General features: G+C 34.8%; 1 long non-coding RNA gene across 4 annotated transcripts; it reads right to left on the minus strand.

The window, feature by feature from the left end:
• Positions 1-6,607: 6,607 nt before the first annotated feature.
• Positions 6,608-15,304, minus strand: LOC138356396 (uncharacterized). Of its 4 annotated transcripts, none has more exons than XR_011224460.1 (5): positions 15,286-15,304; positions 14,103-14,190; positions 12,437-12,565; positions 10,900-11,008; positions 6,608-7,919 (listed from the first exon to the last, which is right to left on the minus strand). It is a non-coding gene; the product is annotated as an uncharacterized lncRNA (long non-coding RNA). The 4 variants fall into 4 exon arrangements; XR_011224458.1 differs by lacking the exon at positions 15,286-15,304 and adding an exon at positions 14,464-14,602; XR_011224459.1 differs by lacking the exon at positions 15,286-15,304 and having other exon boundaries at positions 10,900-11,000; positions 14,103-14,502.
• Between the last annotated feature and the right edge of the window lie 8,070 nt (positions 15,305-23,374).

Consider the following 23,374-nt stretch of genomic DNA (forward strand, 5'->3'; position numbering starts at 1 on the left):
GCAATATTGAAGAATATTCTTCAATATTGAAGAATATTCTTCAATATTGAAGAGTATTCTTCAATATTGAAGATTAATATTGAAGAATATTCTTCAATATTGAAGAATATTCTTCAATATTAAAGAATATTCTTCAATATTGAAGAATATTCTTCAATATTATTCTTCAATATTGAAGAATATTCTTCAATATTATTATTATTGAAGAATAATATTGAAGAATATTCTTCAATATTATTCTTCAATATTGAAGAATCTTCTTCAATATTGAAGAATATTCTTCAATATTGAAGAATAATATTGAAGAATATTCTTCAATATTGAAGAATATTCTTCAATATTGAAGAATATTCTTCAATATTATTCTTCAATATTGAAGAATATTCTTCAATATTATTCTTCAATATTGAAGAATATTCTTCAATATTGAAGAATATTATTCTTCAATATTGAAGAATATTCTTAAATATTATTCTTCAATATTGAAGAATATTCTTCAATATTATTATTATTGAAGAATAATATTGAAGAATATTCTTCAATATTGAAGAATATTCTTCAATATTGAAGAATAATATTGAAGAATATTCTTCAATATTGAAGAATATTCTTCAATATTATTCTTCAATAATAATAATATTAAAGAATATTCTTCAATATTGAACAATAATATTGAAGAATATTCTTCAATATTGAAGAATATTCTTCAATATTGAAGAATAATATTGAAGAATATTCTTCAATATTGAAGAATATTCTTCAATATTGAAGAATATTCTTCAATATTATTCTTCAATAATAATAATATTGAAGAATATTCTTCAATATTGAAGAATATTCTTCAATATTGAAGAATATTCTTCAATATTGAAGAATATTCTTCAATATTATTCTTCAATAATAATAATATTGGAGAATATTCTTCAATATTGAAGAATATTCTCCAATATTGGAGAATATTCTCCAATATTGAAGAATATTCTTCAATATTGGAGAATATTCTCCAATATTGGAGAATATTCTTCAATATTGAAGAATATTCTCCAATATTGAATAATAATATTGGAGAATATTCTTCAATATTAGAGAATATTCTTCAATATTGAAGAATATTCTTCAATATTGAAGAATATTCTTCAATATTATTCTTCAATAATAATAATATTGAAGAATATTCTTCAATATTGAAGAATAATATTGAAGAATATTCTTCAATATTGGAGAATATTCTCCAATATTGGAGAATATTCTTCAATATTGAAGAATATTCTTCAATATTAAAGAATATTCTCCAATATTGAACAATATTCTTCAATTTTGAAGAATATTCTCCAATATTGAAGAATATTCTTCAATAGAATATTCTTCAATAGAATATTCTTCAATACTATAGAATATTCTTCAATACTGAAGAATATTCTCCAATATTGAAGAATATTCTTCAATATTCAAGAATATTCTTCAATATTGAAGAATATTCTCCAATATTGAAGAATATTCTTCAATATTGAAGAATATTCTTCAATATTGAAGAATATTCTTCAATATTATTCTTCAATATTGAAGAATATTCTTCAATATTGAAGAATATTCTTCAATATTGAAGATTATTCTTCAATATTATTCTTCAATATTGAAGAATATTCTTCAATATTGGAGAATATTCTTCAATATTGAAGAATAATATTGAAGAATATTCTTCAATATTATTATTATTGAAGATTATTATTATTGAATAATATTGGAGAATATTCTTCAATATTTAAGAATATTCTCCAATATTGAATAATAATATTTGAGAATATTCTCCAATATTGAAGAATATTCTTCAATATTGAAGAATATTCTTCAATATTGGAGAATATTCTTCAATATTGAAGAATATTCTCCAATATTGAACAATATTCTTCAATATTGAAGAATATTCTCCAATATTGAAGAATATTCTTCAATATTGAAGAATATTCTTCAATATTGAAGAATATTCTCCAATATTGAAGAATATTCTTCAATATTGAAGAATATTCTTCAATATTGAAGAATATTCTCCAATATTGAATAATAATACTGGAGAATATTCTTCAATATTGAAGAATATTCTCCAATATTAAAGAATATTTAATATTGGAGAATATTCTTCAATATTGAAGAATATTCTTTAATATTGAAGAATATTCTTTAATATTGAAGAATATTCTTCAATATTGGAGAATATTCTTTAATATTGGAGAATATTCTTCAATATTGAAGAATATTCTTTAATATTGGAGAATATTCTTCAATATTGGAGAATATTCTGCAATATTGGAGAATATTCTTCAATATTGAAGAATATTCTTCAATATTGAAGAATAATATTGAAGAATATTCTTCAATATTGAAGAATAATATTCTTCAATATTGAAGAATATTCTTCAATATTGAAGAATATTCTTCAATATTATTATTATTGAAGAATAATATTGAAGAATATTCTTCAATATTGAAGAATATTCTTCAATATTGAAGAATATTCTTCAATATATTGAAGAATATTCTTCAATATTATTCTTCAATATTGAAGAATATTCTTCAATATTGAAGAATATTCTTCAATATTGAAGAATATTCTTCAATATTGAAGATTAATATTGAAGAATATTCTTCAATATTATTCTTCAATATTGAAGAATAATATTGAATAATATTCTTCAATATTGAAGAATAATATTGAAGAATATTCTTCAATATTATTATTCTTCAATATTGAAGAATATTCTTCAATATTATTATTCTTCAATATTGAAGAATATTCTTCAATATTATTCTTCAATATTGAAGAATATTCTTCAATATTGAAGAATATTCTTCAATATTGAAAAATAATATTGAAGAATATTCTTCAATATTGAAGAATAATATTGAAGAATATTCTTCAATATTGAAGAATAATATTGAAGAATATTCTTCAATATTATTATTCTTCAATATTAAAGAATATTCTTCAATATTATTCTTCAATATTGAAGAATATTCTTCAATATTGAAGAATATTCTTCAATATTGAAGAATATTCTTCAATATTATTCTTCAATATTGAAGAATATTCTTCAATATTATTCTTCAATATTGAAGAATATTCTTCAATATTGAAGAATAATATTGAAGAATATTCTTCAATATTGAAGAATAATATTGAAGAATATTCTTCAATATTGAAGAATAATATTGAAGAATATTCTTCATTATTATTATTCTTCAATATTGAAGAATATTCTTCAATATTGAAGAATATTCTCCAATATTATTCTTCAATATTGAAGAATATTCTTCAATATTGAAGAATAATATTGAAGAATATTCTTCAATATTGAAGAATAATCTTCAATATTGAAGAATAATATTGAAGAATATTCTTCAATATTGAAGAATAATATTGGAGAATATTCTTCAATATTGAAGAATAATATTGAAGAATATTCTTATATATATAATATTGAAGAATATTCTTCAATATTGAAGAATATTCTCCAATATTGAATAATAATATTGGAGAATATTCTTCAATATTGAAGAATATTCTTCAATATTGAAGAATATTCTCCAATATTGAAGAATATTCTTCAATATTGAAGAATATTCTCCAATATTAAAGAATATTCTTCAATATTGAAGAATAATCTTCAATATTGAAGAATATTCTCCCATATTGAATAATAATATTGGAGAATATTCTTCAATATTGAAGAACTTTCTTGAAGAATATTCTTCAATATTGAAGAATATTCTCCAATATTGAAGAATATTCTTCAAGAAAGTTCTTCAATATTGAAGAATATTCTTCAATATTGAAGAATATTCTTCAATATTATATATATAAGAATATTCTTCAATATTATTCTTCAATATTGAAGAATATTCTCCAATATTATTCTTCAATATTGAAGAATATTCTTCATTATTATTATTCTTCAATATTGAAGAATATTCTTCAATATTGAAGAATATTCTCCAATATTATTCTTCAATATTGAAGAATATTCTTCAATATTGAAGAATAATATTGAAGAATATTCTTCAATATTGAAGAATAATCTTCAATATTGAAGAATAATATTGAAGAATATTCTTCAATATTGAAGAATAATATTGGAGAATATTCTTCAATATTGAAGAATAATATTGAAGAATATTCTTATATATATAATATTGAAGAATATTCTTCAATATTGAAGAATATTCTCCAATATTGAATAATAATATTGGAGAATATTCTTCAATATTGAAGAATATTCTTCAATATTGAAGAATATTCTCCAATATTGAAGAATATTCTTCAATATTGAAGAATATTCTCCAATATTAAAGAATATTCTTCAATACTGAAGAATATTCTCCAATATTAAAGAATATTCTTCAATACTGAAGAATATTCTTCAATAGAATATTCTTCAATACTGAAGAATATTCTTCAATAGAATATTCTTCAATACTGAAGAATATTCTTCAATACTATAGAATATTCTTCAATACTGAAGAATATTCTTCAATACTGAAGAATATTCTTCAATACTGAAGAATATTCTTCAATAGAATATTCTTCAATAGAATATTCTTCAATACTGAAGAATATTCTTCAATAGAATATTCTTCAATACTGAAGAATATTCTTCAATACTGAATAATATTCTTCAATAGAATATTCTTCAATACTATAGAATATTCTTCAATACTGAAGAATATTCTTCAATACTGAAGAATATTCTTCAATACTGAAGAATATTCTTCAGTACTGAAGAATATTCTTCAGTACTGAAGAATATTCTTCAGTACTGAAGAATATTCTTCAATACTGAAGAATATTCTTCAGTACTGAAGAATATTCTTCAGTACTGAAGAATATTCGTCAGTACTGAAGAATATTCTTCAGTACTGAAGAATATTCTTCAGTACTGAAGAATATTCTTCAGTACTGAAGAATATTCTTCAGTACTGAAGAATATTCTTCAGTACTGAACAATATTCTTCAGTACTAAAGAATATTCTTCAGTACTGAAGAATATTCTTCAGTACTGAAGAATATTCTTCAGTATTGAAGAATATTCTTCAGTATTGAAGAATATTCTTCAGTACTGAAGAATATTCTTCAGTACTGAAGAATATTCTTCAGTACTGAAGAATATTCTTCAGTACTGAAGAATATTCTTCAATACTGAAGAATATTCTTCAATACTGAAGAATATTCTTCAATACTGAAGAATATTCTTCAATACTGAAGAATATTCTTCAATAGAATATTCTTCAATACTGAAGAATATTCTTCAATACTGAAGAATATTCTTCAATACTGAAGAATATTCTTCAATACTGAAGAATATTCTTCAATACTGAAGAATATTCTTCAATAGAATATTCTTCAATAGAATATTCTTCAATACTGAAGAATATTCTTCAATAGAATATTCTTCAATACTGAAGAATATTCTTCAATAGAATATTCTTCAATACTGAAGAATATTCTTCAATAGAATATTCTTCAATACTATAGAATATTCTTCAATACTGAAGAATATTCTTCAATACTGAAGAATATTCTTCAATACTGAAGAATATTCTTCAATACTGAAGAATATTCTTCAATACTGAAGAATATTCTTCAATACTGAAGAATATTCTTCAATACTGAAGAATATTCTTCAATACTGAAGAATATTCTTCAATACTGAAGAATATTCTTCAATACTGAAGAATATTCTTCAGTACTGAAGAATATTCTTCAGTACTGAAGAATATTCTTCAGTACTGAAGAATATTCTTCAGTACTGAAGAATATTCTTCAGTACTGAAGAATATTCTTCAGTATTGAAGAATATTCTTCAGTATTGAAGAATATTCTTCAGTATTGAAGAATATTCTTCAGTATTGAAGAATATTCTTCAGTATTGAAGAATATTCTTCAGTATTGAAGAATATTCTTCAGTATTGAAGAATATTCTTCAGTATTGAAGAATATTCTTCAGTATTGAAGAATATTCTTCAGTATTGAAGAATATTCTTCAGTATTGAAGAATATTCTTCAGTATTGAAGAATATTCTTCAGTATTGAAGAATATTCTTCAGTATTGAAGAATATTCTTCAGTATTGAAGAATATTCTTCAGTATTGAAGAATATTCTTCAATACTGAAGAATATTCTTCAATACTGAAGAATATTCTTCAATACTGAAGAATATTCTTCAATACTGAAGAATATTCGTCAATACTGAAGAATATTCGTCAATACTGAAGAATATTCGTCAATATTGATGATTATTCGTCAATATTCTTTTTTATTAATATTTAATTTTTATTTCTATATTCATTTCATTATTATTAAAACATTGAATAGTAATGTTTTCCCCAACTATTTTGTAATATTAATGATTTTTCAATATATTATTTATACTTTACAAATGGCTCTTTCTTTTTCGACATACACTCTCACTAACGTCTTCAGGGATGGCTTTTCTATTTTCACACAACGTCCTATTTCCTTCAAACAAGGGTTATATAGAATTTACATACGTCTCATACATGACTACAAACAAGACAGAAGAGGTTGTTAAAAACAAATACACACAAAACAACCTTCAATTCAAGTATGTTTATTCAGACAATAATAATTACATATCAAGATGATAGAGTCATTTAGGGTACTTCCACTCACCTATACTTGCGGAACCTCAAGGAGCCACACAAATTCACTGACTGCAAATACACATTACAAGATTCATTTGTAATATAGTAAGCAAAGCATATAAATTTTACACTCTTGGGCCAAAATTCTTGTAGCTGCGATGTATACTGTCTATCATAATGATATCACACATCCATACAATTTGATGTGGGTACACTACTTATTGATAACTATACAAACTTAAATACCTTGACACTCGAAAGAACATTATGTATTAAAATTCAAGTATGTTCTTTGACAACAGTTCAAACAATATTATTCACTAAAACTAACGAGTACCTCAGGCTATTTCTACCAATTACCCAACAAATTCAATCCGTAAAATTACAACATTCCATTTTCACGTTAATACAGTACTATCTATGAGTATATTATTCTACATCAACGGCACTACATTTCAATCAATTAACGCTCAAAGATAATATTCTCACTACTTTCTTCCATGATTAATAATAACACTATCTCTTCCATGTCACTCACACTCCGGGAGATAACAGATCTTCTCACACACAGTCACTATTGTGCAAGTGACGAGACAGCAAACAGGTTACAAACCTCAAAGGTATTATTCATATCTATTTTCGATTGTGTTTTACTTTAACATTTGTTTCAACATTTGTCACTACACAACGTTCAACGCTAACACCACTTCAATTTTAATTTTCTCACCTTGGAACAAAACCTGCTCAGATTGCAGACTTATTTTTTGGATAATGCTAAATCATATTTTATTTGATTATATATTAATAACTAATTTTTTTTTTTATTATTTACTATATGTATTACCTATTTTATTCAGTAACAATATTTGCTCATTAACAGCAATGATAATGACTTATTCACTAGTGCATAACAAAGTATTATGCAATCATTAGTATGATTATTCATTATATTTATAAACTACATTTTAATTACAATTCATAACTACATCTATATGTAGTCAATTAAACTTGCATTAATTTATTTACACTAATTACAATTCATCCGATTATTTCTTAGCTATCTGCAGGCTTATCAATTTGGGGGTTCCGCCCGAGCACCGCAAACCACGCGCGGAAACCACAACCCAGAAGGGCGAACGCCTCGGCTGCCCGCTGGAACTAGGAATGTAGGTCGAACTCATGGGTCCAGTTGTTTGTCCTCGGGCTCCATCCCTTTCCATTCTTCATCAATGGTGTACCTCGTGCGCCTTCCGTAGTCGGTTCTGGAAGTATTAAGGCAGTAAGAGTGGGCAGAAACGGCCATGCACTATCAACGTCACAGCCAACGAACCTACCCCTTAAGGCTACTGCTGGAATTCGTTTCTAACAGGAGGGGGACATTTCCGAAACCGAACTGCCCAACTGTCATTAATGCATAAAGCCAGGCTGATACCCTCTGGAGAAGTCTGAAAAGGATCACTGGCACAGGGGAAAGGAAGAGAAAAAGATCTCCCACGAAACTAGTCTCTAGCTAAGTAAGGTAACTACCAACCCGAGCAGAACTTTACCGACAAAAATAGGTGGGGGGGGGGGGGGTCCACTTTCCGTATCGGCGTCAAGGCCACAAGTTAATCAACGGCCATCCATCTAGCAACCCATATTTATTTTTTAACTTTTAAATTTTAATATTATCAAACAACCAAACAATATATATTTATATGACCACTATGTATATATTATAAAATAATTCTATAAATATAACCTTATAACGAACACCTCTTAAGGCGCAACATGCTTCCGTCCACAGTGACAAATTATAACGAGGGTAACCCAGTCCGTTACACTGATCTCCACTATGTTGGCCTCCGAAACAATGTTACACCTCAATAGTTAACCTAAGAAACTGCCTTAACACGCGTCAATGAGTTTAGTCTCAGTGTCAATGACCATCTGCGACCAGCAGTAATCCAACAACTTAAACATCTCCCCATCTGAGGCAAAGTGACATGGACACCAGGAAGGCTAGCGATCCCTATTTGTAAAACGTCTCCATAAACCGCCGGCCGGGAAGCCCGCATATTTATACGACAAATATAAACATAATACCTGAATAACATCGCCACCTTAACTCATCACACGAAGAACGTTGGCTGCAGACCAGACCATGAACGCACTCACCTAAGACGCCAGTGGCTATAACTTTCATGGCTACATTGCCCACACAAACGTCTGGATAAACCAGCGGCCTGGGAACCACCAGTATCTTCCCGCCTACACCCAGCAGACAACACGTCGGATAACCAGCGGCCTGGGACGCCACACATGTCTGCATAAACCGGGAGCCTGCAGATTCTTTCGCCCTACACCGGCCAGACAAAACGACTAGAAACGTTTACTGGTACTGCTAAACGAAAATGGTACTCTCGACCTGTCAGTAATAACGTCATCACAAAGTCAACAATCACCACCTATCTCTAAAGCGGTAAGTAACATGACTTCCACTGAAACAATGCATGAGTACCAATACATTCCGAAAGGAACTAATCATAATATGAGTCCAAGATAAAATTAAAGCCAGAGCCATGAGGCCAAAATACAGCGTCTACGACATCCTACATGACTTACTTTAACTTGTAGGTGAAGCATAACTAATGTCAAACCACCAAAGAAACGTGCACCGTCACACTGCATACAATTATTTTTTATTTTCACGACATTTATGGAACATAAAATTCTATGAAAACTTAAAACGTACGGCCCGGAGGCCTGTGACACAGCAGCTACCCTAACCTACCTAACTTTACCTATTAACTTAAACGCGATAACCAATATTATCAACAAACATAACTGTAAACCAGTAATAACTAAATAAACCTCCAGCAAGACCCTGCATAATTTGCGGGAATACTTAGCTGATGTAACTAAACGTCAATGCAGGGCCAGTAAGCTTGAGGTAAAGGGGGGTGGGGGGGCCCTACTCCGCGCCTATCACACCCTACCTGAGTTAATTCATATTTGTAACTCGCCAACTACCACAACCTACGTTACTTCATCAATAACTAAATACAATAACCAACACTTTTAATAACTTAATAAAACATGCACGGGGGCAATGCATCAATTGTAATACATTCCAGAAAAACATATCCTACTTGCAAGCCCAAGGAAGGTAACAGCAATACACTTGGACCCGTGATGCGGGTCAAAGATAAATACATTACGGATACATATTTTGTCACCCATAACACATTTTAACAAACACAATATAACATTTCATATAGCCACCGTTTAGAGCAGGGTAAGTCAATTACAGTCAATGTTCTAACAATACATTCACGTCTCCTTTACAATTATATCTATTACCAATTTAGCTTAAGTTCTGTAACGTTCCCCATATATTAAAAACTTATTTGGTATTTCCTAGAATGCCAATCACATTTATATATACAAGAAGGTACATTGGCTTTGTTATAATACATAGCATGCTATTTACACTTCTAAGGCAATTAGTACGCGCAGCATTTCGGCCACATCCTTAATCTAAGATAATTTTAACTAGGTCAATTACACCGGATTTAATGCAATGATTGATACAAACAAAACGTGAGATTAGAAGGTACAGGTATATTAAACCACATTGGTATATTAAAGTTCCCATTCCATTGACACCTTCATTCGTCATTTATACTAACATTAATAGGCAACATACAGCAGTTTAAAACCCCATAACACAGCAATGATCACAATGGTCACTTTTTTCCATGGGGTACATTATTATAATATTGGGTAACTACATACAATGCTATTTTAAAGCAACAATGTAGAAAACAAGGAATATGCAATAACGTAACTTTTACTTTAAATATTTGGTACTTATCCTAAACCTATTATTCCTAATTAGGTACCTATTCTTCCTATTTACGTACCTCTTGGTGTAATCTCCCAACACAAATATTAGGAAATTAGGTACTTCTAGTTTCAATATTTACTTATGATTCCCTACAACTATATTCATTTATGATTCAACAATTACCTATTATTATTTCTCTACATCAACTATATATTTCCCCTTCCTGGACCGGACCACATATTTACTGCCCTCTGTAAGGACACGCCTTCTAGGCGACTCCCTCCTATTTATCTATTATATACATTCAACATTAATAACTATTCAAAACCCCCTGGATATCTAATAACCATCAAATTACACGCTCGACGATTCTGCACTATAAACATTTACAACAAATTGTCATTCGGTCGTACCTTCTATGGAACAGAAACTTGATCATTCAACAGCTGGAGGTTGTGTCCATACAGTAACTGCACACGATGGTATCCACGTCTAGGGTCCTCAAGCGTGTCACCTGCGAAACTATATTGTATTCAGGATTCTGAATATTCATATACGATAATCATTAATTTTCACCATTACTATCTCAAATACACGGCCATGCACTGTTCCAAAAACAACACAGCTTGGGAGGGAGGGGGGGGGGGGCCTCATGGTGCATGTCCCAAATCAAAATTGGCCCGAGTTATGAATCAAGCGCCAATCAACCTTCAAGACACTGTGGGGGGGGGGGGGGTTTATCAACTAAGCTTCATCTCTTAACAGGCCACACTCGCAGCTTCCAGATCTTTGTTTATTTCAACATCTATACATGAAAACCGCGTACCACTCATATATACACACACCGAAGCTTGCACACGTTATGGTCACCTCCAGCCATTTACTTTTATTATAAAATAAACTGTTCCGACTAGTAAGGCTCGGTCTCATGACGTCTAATGCTCAAAGTACACCACATGATTATTTCACGATTTATAATATATTTAGTACTACTTGCTATTTAACACTTTCGCGCTCTCGGCGCTCAAAAAAAAAACAATACCCCAGATGCTTTTGGCACTTCGCGCGCCTATGCGGTAAGACTGAAAAAGTGTACACTCTTTTTACTGTCCTGACAATAATTGAAGGCGCACGTATTTAAATTTGGTATCACTGTGTTCGCAATGAAATTGTCTATAAGAGCATACCTATAAAATGCCGCCCAAGCATAAGGGCTGTCAACACCAAATAAAAAACTATTCAGATCACTCGCCAAGAGCGCCAAACAGCAACAAAATGTTTCCACTCTCTTAATGGTTGCGAAGCCTACAGTTGTCCTACATCGCTAATTGTGGTATCATTGGAATCGCAATAAAATTCTCTACACGGACATATGCATATAAATATAGATTTAATGTCGTAGCACACCCAAAACAATGTGGGAAGTGGCCGAAGTGTTACCCGCGGCAGCATATCGGCGAAACTCGCTTTGAAAAGTGTATATTCAATTCACTGTCCTGACATTATTTGTCGATGTATGTATTTCATTTTTGTACCAATGTGCTCGCAATAGAATGTTCTATAAGAACATAAGTATTAAAGGTCACATAAGGATGCGTTCGACCGGCAACATATATAAAAACTACGTCGATTACACTCGTCGTGTCAATAATACAATTGTTTTACCACGATGATTCACTGCCACACCGTTTTCTTTTATAAGCTGTTCGGCTATTAGAAAAAACGGAAATTTCATGGCAAACATTTGTATACTATTCCCAAGTTGATCGGATAATAAATGGATTTTATACAAATATTTTTTCGATGGACTACAGGCGTCGTCTGTTATGCGGTGACGCATAAAAAACGGTGACGACTCATGGATAATCCTAAGCGCGAAAGTGTTAAGTTTTATCGACTACGTAACTAAATTCTTGGAGGAAGATGTGTTGAAATAAACATATCACACACCTGCAGGTCACAGCCTCTTCCATTACTCTGCAGTGTGGCGTTCCTTCCCCTCCACCAATGTTGCTTTCTTCACAAATAGATACATCACCATTGCTGTTTCGCCCAGCCCCCACCTCTCCACACGCTCATCTGCATGAAATATATTGAATAATATGCATCCATTTCACATTGACAACATTTCTTAAGGCCTACAACCATCTATGAATACTCTAGTCCAAACTCCTTACACAATTCTCTTCCCTGCGAAATCATTTCCTATAATATAATTCAACCTCTAACAATTTGTATATTACTTTCTGACATTTAACTCCCTTTAGATGAGGGAAAACTAGAATACATAGCCAAACATGTCTTGCACCTCGGACCAGTGCTAATTCTTTTCAATACCATCAAAGCGCAGCCATGACAATACCGTTCCCCACACTCAAAACACCATGTCGGGTATACCTACAATCAGAAGCTAAACAAGATATTTTCAATTATTCGGCCTCCGTGTTCCCGCATAATCATCCTCCCTTCCCCCAATAACCCTCTATGTTACACTTCTGGTTAGACAACCTTAACTGCCCAATAATAACCTACCAGTAGTAATTGGGGTACCTATATCACCACAGATTGCCTGATTATGTTCCAAGGAAAGGGCACTATGTTCCTAGTACACAATTCTCCATTAACACTACAAAATCAAGTCCACACCAAATACTTCCTGCTACACAATGATAACCAACAGATCGTGCACCAATACCTGAAGCTCAACCATAACTTAAAAAAGTCACTTTACATGTATTTTCAATTTTGCCTCAACATACACTACTGGTGGAGCGCACGCTATCCCGCTCACTACACAATTACACCAATATCAACAACATAACCACCACCTACACACTCCCACGTGTACCGTCGCCACCCACCTACACTAAACAAGACAAATACTGTCACGAGGCTCACATCTGGAGTTGAAATTAATCACCCATTGCTAGCAAGTCAACCGGAACCTTCACATCCCATACACGAATAAATGATATTGTTGACCTGTATTTTTTTTTACGAGCTCTTCCTCCTACGAAGGAGGTCGCGCTTATTGAATGCTGTTTATTTAACATTATAAACAAATTCACTTAATATTCTCGGTAACATTCAACATTTACTTATTGAAATGTTATCACCTATGTACGTCAAACCACTCTGCTAAATTTATGTCTACGGCCTTCGACGAGGACACGAACGCTACGTATTGTCAACGGTTCCCTCCCCTCATACCTAAAATTATGTACCCACGTAACCCGAACACTTTAAAGTGGGGGAGGGGGGGGGGGCCACAACAGCACTAAATTTGGATCAAAGACTACACTACCCACACCGAGAGCGGCCAAACACTATCCACCGACTTATTCACTACTCTTAATCACCAGTTACCGCAAGCAACACCACCATCCTCCTTCAAGACTAGGAATTTAGACTTTGAGCAACCTTTTACACCACTTAACGTTAAGTGGTGTAACTCATAGATTTTCATATTTAAAACATAACTGATGGGGGTCCTGATATGGCTGTAGTAATGACTGCTCAAAGTTCAATGGCCAAAATTACGCTCCAAACTACGCTATTCCTAATACAATATTACTATGCCTAACTATTTCCAAAGTGCCGGATAGGCCCATCATACCTTGGTAACTCAAATACCACAACTGGAACATCTGCCACCAGCTTCTGCTCGGCAGGATATGACTGGAATCACCGCTCCTTCAAGACTGCTGTGGGAAAATTAAATACAATGTTAAAATACAGTACCTAAACATTTATAAATAGATTTCAGTACCGATTATGGGTCAGTACTAAAAATGTCCCTGAATATATCCACCCCCCAACAGGGGGTATATACGACAGCTAAAAATAATAGATTTTTGCCCCTATGTGCGTTTTGACGGTGTACAGAGTGACAGTGTAACCTAGGGGTCTGTCACCAAAGCGAACCCCAAAGGGTAACGGGCTACCAGCTAAGAGTAACATCACGCCCTAACACTAACTTGTACACCTCTACTCGGCTAATTCTAGGGGCAAAATAACGTTCCGTTGCGCCTGAATGAGCAGGTGGACTCAATAGCCAATCACGTTTCTCATTTGCAGTTGACGTCACATACTCAATAGCCAATCACCTTTCTCATTTTCAGTTGACGTCACATACTCAATAGCCAATCACCTTTCTCATTTTCAGTTGACGTCACATTGTCGCAACCTGTACGGTCATTCGTCGCCTCGACGTAATTGGATACCCGAGTAGTTAATGAGATTTATTTTTGGAAAATGAAATATATACAATAAAATGTATACACAAACTATAAGAAACATACATGTACCAAATGAATGAGATTTTATTCAGTTTTATATAATTTACCTATTTTAAATTATCTGTTAGATTACGCACCTGCCAGAAACGCTGCGCGTACTAGCGGCTTTACAAGAGTGTAATTACTGTATTATGCTATGTATTCCCACAAACACAATGTACCTTCTTGTATATAATTAAATAATTAATTACATACATTTAATGTTTTACATTACACTCACAAATGATGATTTTCCAATACTTATTATTATATATATTATTATACTTTTTAAATAATAACATTAATTATTCAAGCTGTATGTACAGTACAACACAGTACAGCATAGTACAGTATCGTACAGTACAGTTCCGTACACTACGATGCACTACAGTATACTGTACTGTATACATTACAATACAGTACAGTACCGTACGATACACTACAGTCAAGGGCACATTACTGTACACTACAATATACAACAGTACACAACCGTACGGTACACTACACTACAATGTACAGTACCGTGCAGTTCAGGGGCCAGATTCACGAAAGCACTTACGAACGTGTACATCTTTCCTCAATCTTTGACGGCTTTGGTTACATTTATTAAACAGTTTACAAGCATGAAAACTTGCCAATCAACTGTTGTTATTGTTATAAACAGCCTCCTGCTGCTTCGGAGCTCATTAACTGTTTAACACTTGTAAACAAACACGCCAAAGATTGAGAAAACATGTACAGGTTCGTAAGTACTTGCGTAACTGCTTCGTGATTCTGACCCCAGGCCTCACCACTGGAGTGGGGGGGGGGGGGTAGTCGTCGCCACGTCTCGTGTTCCCACTAGTTCTTGGGCGCTGCGACGGGGTGCTGGTGCGGCCGCTCACCGGCGTCTTAGCTCGCGGCATGGCGGCGGCTGGGAGTAGGCCGATTCGCCGTGTAGATACTGTGGGGCTTGCTTTCTCAGCTCCTGTGGATTGCCCTCTCGTATTACTCGCGTTACTGGACGTTTTGGATGTGAAGGTCGCCGATCTTTTAGGCCGGGAGAAACTTACGTATATGCGTGTGGCGGTGAAATTTGCAACGTCAGCCAGCTACCTCAACAAAACAGGGAATAGTGAAGCAAAAGATTTTCGAGAATTAGTTGACGATTGCTTTCTTACGCAACACATTAAGGAACCAACGCGGGAAAATAATATTTTAGATTTAGTGTTAACTAACAGGGAAACAAAAATTAATTACTTCGAAATAGGGAGTGAGCTAGGGAACAGTGATCACAAAGTAATCAGATTTAGCATAGAATGGAATACACCTATAGGAAAAAATTATTTAAGTGCCAGATTTCCGAAAAACTGCTTTTAATAGCCTAAGAAACTTTTTGGGTCAAATAAATTGGAAAGTCTTGGGTATAGGGTGTGGGCCGGTCTTAGAGCGACACTTGAACCCAGCGATAGCTGACGTAAAACGGGATTTCGATGTGGATTTAATATATAACTTATTTAACAATATTCTAAACAAAGCACAGGAACGTAGTATACCATACAAATTGAATAGATCGAATACTAATGACCCAAAGTGGATAACAAATACTTGAAAGAACCTTATAGGTAACAAGAGACCTTGGTACAGAAGGATTAAGAATGGAGAAGTCAGTTTAGAACAGGAATTCATACAACTGGTTAGAAATGTTAAAAAAGAGATTAGGAAAGCAACAAGAAACTACGAAGTTCGCATAGCAGAGCAAGCAAAGTCAAATCATAAAGGCTTTTTCCAGTTATATCGAACTAAGACTACGGAAAGGATAGGTCCATTAAAATCTGAGACAGGTCAAATAACGGATAATAAGACGAGTCATATTTTTAACAAATATTTTATATGTATTTACTAAAAAACAACTTAACAATGTGCCTTCAGCCGAACAAGTCTATGTGGATGGGGATGAGGACAGGTTGACTAGTTAAGCAGTTACCAGGGAGGATGTAAGTAAACAATTAGACAAACTCAAACCAAACAAATCCCCAGGGCCGGATGAAGTGTTTGCCAGGGTGCTTAAAGAATGCAAAGAGGAGCTTTCCGAGCCACTGTCTAACATATTTAATAAATCAATAATCAGGCAGAGTGCCAGTCATGGAAGGTAGCTAATGTGGTACCAATTCTTAAAGGAGATTGATCACCCGCGTCAAACTATCGGCCAATCAGCCCAACGTCCATTGCTCCTGAACAAATAGCCTGGATGTGTCACAACGGAAAGGTTGATGTTATTCTGGAGAGATATAACAATTTTGCACCAAAATTGTAGTATTTTGTTGAATTATCTGCACGTGTCTTGCAAATTGTCTATACATTATACCTAGGTCATAAAAGTATTTGTGTGTACGTCTGATACCATACTACTTGTGAAGGAGGAAATGTATGTTTACCTCTCAGAATATTTGGTAATGTTTATTTGTGATGTGTGTCTATGTATATATTAACACGTACTGAATGGGGTGAGAATAGCTTCAGCTACCTCATCCCTTTGTGTGTATTTTACCTCAATAAACTTATTTCAATTTCAACGTCCATTCCTGGAAAGCTACCCGAATCGACAATTGCAAATACAAGTCGTCTTAGAGACAATTCTATAACCAATGTTCCAGCCATGTGTCAATATGTCATTCAAAAGGATCTGCTACCAGAAATTTTTGCCAAATATCCCGTTTGCTAACTGTAGGTAGTAACTAAGTCATTGTAACCGATCCTCCGCTGCCCACTGGATGGGGGACGGTGTGCAGGACAAACATATACATTTTGACACTAGCTCTCCACATATGTCACTTGCTTAATTTACAACCTGTACTTGAGGTCCATCTCGAACCCATTGTTGATGTGACGACTTATATGGAATTTTCGAACTAGCTCATCAAGATTGTAACTTGCTTAGCTAAATGAATTGTGGGGTTCAGTCCCTAAGCCCATTATGTGCCTCTGTAACCCTTTCCCACTACCGCCCACAAGATGGGTATGGGGTGCATAATAAATGAACTAAACTAACTTCATCTTGAAGAACATAAATGAATAAATGACTCGCAACATGGTTCTGCAAATGGCCGTTCATATATAACACATTTGCTATCCCTTCATTCCAACACAGTCGAGGCATTTGACAGTGGTAAGGATTGCGATGCTGTGCACCACGACTCTAGCAAAGCTTTTGATAAAGTGCCACATGAAAGACTGATCAAACAAAAAATAGAGGCTCATGGTATTGGGGGTGCTATATAAAGTTCGACCAGGGCATGTCAACTCCAAAACAGAGCTAGCATAAATGGCCTTAAGTCAGAGTGGCATAATGTTGTCAGTGGAGCGCCTCAAGGCTCTGTCCTGGGACCTCTATTGTTTACAACATGCATAAATGATTTAGACTCAGGTTCGAGCACCAACATCCGCAAATTTGCAGATGACACACAAATCGGTTGGGAAATTGACTCTGAAGAAGACTCGCTATCACTGCAGGTTGATCCAAATAGTTTCGAAATGATCAAAAGATTGGCAGATGCAGCCTAACGCAGACAAATGCAAAGTTCTGAGGCTAGGTAATGATGATAAGACTTACAAGATACGAGCCAGGTGGTGCTGAGATTGCCAAGTCAGACCGCGAAAGGGATCGGGAGCCATGATTAGTAAGATTTTAAAACAAAAGGACCAATGCATGAATGTTCACAATAAGGCAAACAGGACGCTCGGTTTCATTAATCCAAGTCCAAGTAACAAGACACCTGGTGTAGTTCTTCACAACTTTACATTTATCAGCATTAAACTGCATTTGCCAGTCCTTTGACCATTTCAAAACCCTATCTAGATAAACTACAAGTGATAGCGAGTCCTCCTCAAAAATAATTTCCCTACCAATATTCGTATCATCGGCAAAATTGCAAATGTTGCTACTCAAACCTGATTCTAAATCATTTATATATATTAACAACAGAGGTCCCAGGACAGAGCCCTGAGGTACTCCACTAACAACATTATCCCACTCTGACTTAGCCATGCCCTAATCCAGCTTAATATAGCACCCCCAATACCATGAGACTATCTTTTTATTCACTCGTGTGACACTGTATCAAAAGCTTTGCTAAAGTCAACGTACACAACATCGCAATCCTTACCACTATCAACTGCCTCAACTATGCTAGAATAAAAAGATAACAAATTTGTTAAACATGAACGCCCATTGATAAAACCATGTTGCGACTTAATTATTCGTTTATGTTTTTCAACATGAAGACGATTTTTATTTGCCATTATAAATTTGAGTAACTTTCCCACAATAGACGTTAGGCTAATTGGTCGATAGTTAGACGCAAGTGATCTATCTCCTTTCTTAAACACTGGTATCACATTAGCAACTTTCCAAAACTCTGGCACTCTGCCTGACTCTATTGATTTATTAAATATGGTTGCCAGTGGGTCACAAAGCTCCTCTTTGCATTCTTTAAGCGCACTCGCAAACACTTCATTCGTCCCTGGGGATTTCTTTGGTTTCAGTTTTACTATTTGTTTAAGAACATCCTCCCTGGTAACTGCTAAACTCGTCAACCTGTCCTCGTCCCCACCCACATAGACTTGTTCGCCTGAATGCATATTGTTAACTTCCTCTTTAGTAAATACAGATACAAAATATTTATTATAATTACTACTCATCTCTTCATAACTATCTCTTATTTGACCTGTCTCAGTTTTTAATGCACCTATCCTTTCCCTAGTCTTAGTACGATATAACTGAAAACACCCTTTAGGATTTGTCTTTGCTTCCCCTGCTATGCGAACTTCATAGTTTCTTTTTGCTTTCCTTATCTCTTTTTTAACATTTCTAACCAGTTGTACGAATTCCTGTTCTATAGGGACCTTCACATTTTTAATGCTTTTGTACCAAGCTCTCTTTTTACCTATAAGGTTCTTCAAATTCTTTGTTATCCACTTTGGGTCATTAGAATTCGATCTATTCAATTTGTATGGTATACTACGTTCCTGTGCTTTGTTTAGAATATTCTTAAATCAGTTCTATTTTGAATCCACATCGAAATCCCCATTTACGTCACCTATCGCTGGGTTCATGTCTCGCTCCAAGACCAACCCACACCCCATACCCAAGAGTTTCCAATCAATCGACACAAAACATTTCTTAGGCTATTAAAATCAGCTTTTCGAAAATCTGCCACTTGAACACATTTCTCCTACAGGTCTATTCCATTCTATGCTAAATCTGATAACTGTGATAACTGTTCCTAGCTCACTCCCTATTTCGATGTCATTAATTTGTGTTTCCCTGTTAGTTAACACTAAATCTAAAATATTATTTTCCCGTGTTGGTTCCGTAATGTGTTGCGTAAGAAAGCAATCGTCAATTCTAGGAAATCTTCTGCTTCACTATTCCGTCTTGTTCAACCAGTTTATTCCACTAAAATCAAAATCACCCATGACGTAAATACTGTTAAATCTAGATGCCTTAGATATTTCATCCCATAGATGCTTTGCTTCCATTCTGTCTAAATTTGGTGCCCTATATATAAATCCTATTATACTATTATTTGCTTTTTCGTATATTTCTATCAAAATACTTTGTGTGTGGGGCTCAGTTTTTGATTCCCTCTTGAGACTACATTTCAATTTGTCCCTAACATATATGCCTACTCCCCCTCCTCGTCTAATATATCTGTGTGAAATACTTTCAATCCATTTATTTGATATTCAGCTAATATTTCTCTATTTTCTACATTCATCCACGTTTCGGTAAGTGCAATAATATCTATTTTTTTCTGTGGCAGACAAGTGCATTTAATTCGTTATTTTTGTTTCTTAGACTTCTACTGTTAGTGTAATATACCCTAAGTGATTTTTTTATTTTGAGGCCTTCTCTTTCCATGATCATTTTCCCAATTACTTTCTCCCACAAACACATACTTTTATTATCGCCTTCCTCCAAATCAATTCCCATACCTATATCTACTAACAGTTTAAACCAAAACAAACACCTCCAACCACTTCTTCCAACGAGTTCGCAACAGAAAATGCCATACGGAAAATGAATATTCCATATGGCTTGCATGAGCACTTTATTATTTGTATATCAAAATGGTATCAAGATTACACAATAATGAATGTACAAAGCCTTCTCCAGAGATCTCGTTGATACGATTACTACCTAGTACGACACATGGGTGTGTTGGGGAACAATTTTTTTTTTTTTTTTTCCTTTTTTTTTTTTTTACATGCAAAGCATAGAACTTAAATACAATACAAAAACACACAATACAGAACACAACCAAAGAAAACAATACACCACCGGCCAGAAGGGCCGACAGCATTTCACAATAAACAACAAACATGATAAAGGCATAGAAAAATACAGCATAAAACAACCCACAAAGAATACAATGGCAAACTAGCAAGCACAGTAACATCAAAAAACAAAACATACATCAAAGGCACAACAGGGAACATAATAGTACATTCACAAAACATAAAGAACAAACACGTACAACAGGTAAAGCACGCCATAACAAACGAAGGCAAAACAAAATGGCACAACAGAACAAAGAGCACTCGCCAACAGCCTGAAGGGCACACAATATGACATACACAAGCGCATACGACATCCACAACCGAACACACAAATACACAGGAACCGCGCACACACCCACCAGCCATACAAAGAACACCTACAACATACACCAGAGCACGCAGGAACCGGGAAACAAACAAAGTAATTATCAAAAGAAGGCACAAAACCGGGAAGGCTATGTAGCACCATCAAATGTCATAAATAATCAGAGGGTGCTAAATATCACCAAGGATGCCAATACGGGAACAAAAACGCATAAGGCGAACGATATCAAAAGTATCCGAGTCACCAAGAATTCTATCGAGGGACAGGTGACCGCGAGGGGCGGTCGGAAAGCAAGACACACGCTCGTCCTGGAAGTCAGGACATTCAAGAAGGACATGCACGACCGTAAGAGGGTCAATGCAACTAGGACAATAACGAGCAGGGCGGCGCTCCATCAACTGACCATGGGTTAAGCGAGTATGGCCAATACGCAACCTCGCCACAGCTGTTTCCCACCGCCGGTTATGGTGGATGGAGGACGGCCACGAGGAAACACAACATTTAAGAGTACGTAGCTTGTTACCAGTAACAGACAACCAAGAAGCCTGCCAACGGGTAAGGACTGAGGAATGGATAACCGGGTAAAAGTCGGAATACGGAATACCTTTACGAGAGATGGGACAAGAGCGGACAACTTCCTTGGCGGCAGCATCTGCACGCTCATTTAAAGACACACCAATATGGCTGGGAACCCAACAAAACTCAACCGACTTAAATTTACTGTGAACAAGAAACAGCCAATGCTGGATCTCGACAACTACTGGATGAACAGGATTAAAGGACCCGAGAGCCATGAGGGCACTACGAGAGTCAACAACAACTACAAAGGAAGACTGACAACGAGAAAGCAGGAGACCAACAGCATAGAGAATAGCATAAAGCTCCGCTGTAAACATCCTACTCTCCGGAGGTAAGCAACACATATAAGTGCGATCAGGAAAAACAACAGACTACCCAACACCATCCGCAGACTTACACCCATCGGTGAAGACAGAAACGGAGCGGGAGTGAGAAGAAAAGTGCTCGAGGAAAAGGCGTTTTAGAACAGTAGGAGGGGTAAAAGCTTTAGTGATACGGGTCAAGGATGTACAAAACCGTGGAAGAGGGACTCTCCACAGGGCAAAGAAGGAACAACACGAGGAGAATCATCAGAAATACGAACGGAAAGAGAATCCTGTAGGCGAGATAACCGCACAGAAAGGGAGGTGGTGAAGAGGAACAGGAACCGCAGGAGGGGTACAAGTTAAAGCACGACAGAGGTGAGAGGAAGGATGTTGTAAGGACCGCGCAAGATAGCAAAGACAGTAGCGATCACGGCGGTCCTGGAGACACAGGAAGCACCAGTGTCAACATACAAGCTAAGGATGGGACTCGAACGAAAGGCACCAGAACTGAGGCCCAACCCACTATGGTGCAAAGCATCAAGACGGCGAAGAGTACAAGGAGAAGTAGACGAGTAAGCAGGGCAACCATAATCGAGCTTAGACAGGACGAGAGAGGAATGTAAAGCAAGGAGAGTGCGCCTATCTGCCCCCCAAGAAGTATGGGACAAGACCCGAAGGAGGGTAAGGGCCTTAGAGCACTCAACACGGAGGTAAGAGATATGGGGAGACCAAGACAAACGAGTGTCAAGGAATAACCCCAAAAGCTTTGCGGATTCTTTGTATTCAAGGGGATGACCATAAAGTGACAAAGAGGGACGAAGAACAACCCGTTTCCGCGTAAAAGTCATGGCACAAGTCTTACAAGTTGAGAACTTGAAGCCATGATCGGTGGCCCAAGACAACACGGCATCAATTGCAAGTTGAAGCCGGCGCTGAAGGAGAGGCGAATCATCACCCTGACGGCAAAGGGTAAAATCATCGACATAGAGAGCGGAGAAGACACCAGAAGGAAGAGAGGAAAGAAGACCATTGAGGGCAACCAGAATAAGAGTAGTGCTCAGAACACTACCCTGGGGAACAC

Source organism: Procambarus clarkii, chromosome 72 (genome assembly GCF_040958095.1).
Source record: "Procambarus clarkii isolate CNS0578487 chromosome 72, FALCON_Pclarkii_2.0, whole genome shotgun sequence".
In the NCBI taxonomy this organism is placed as follows: Eukaryota; Metazoa; Arthropoda; class Malacostraca; order Decapoda; family Cambaridae; genus Procambarus; species Procambarus clarkii.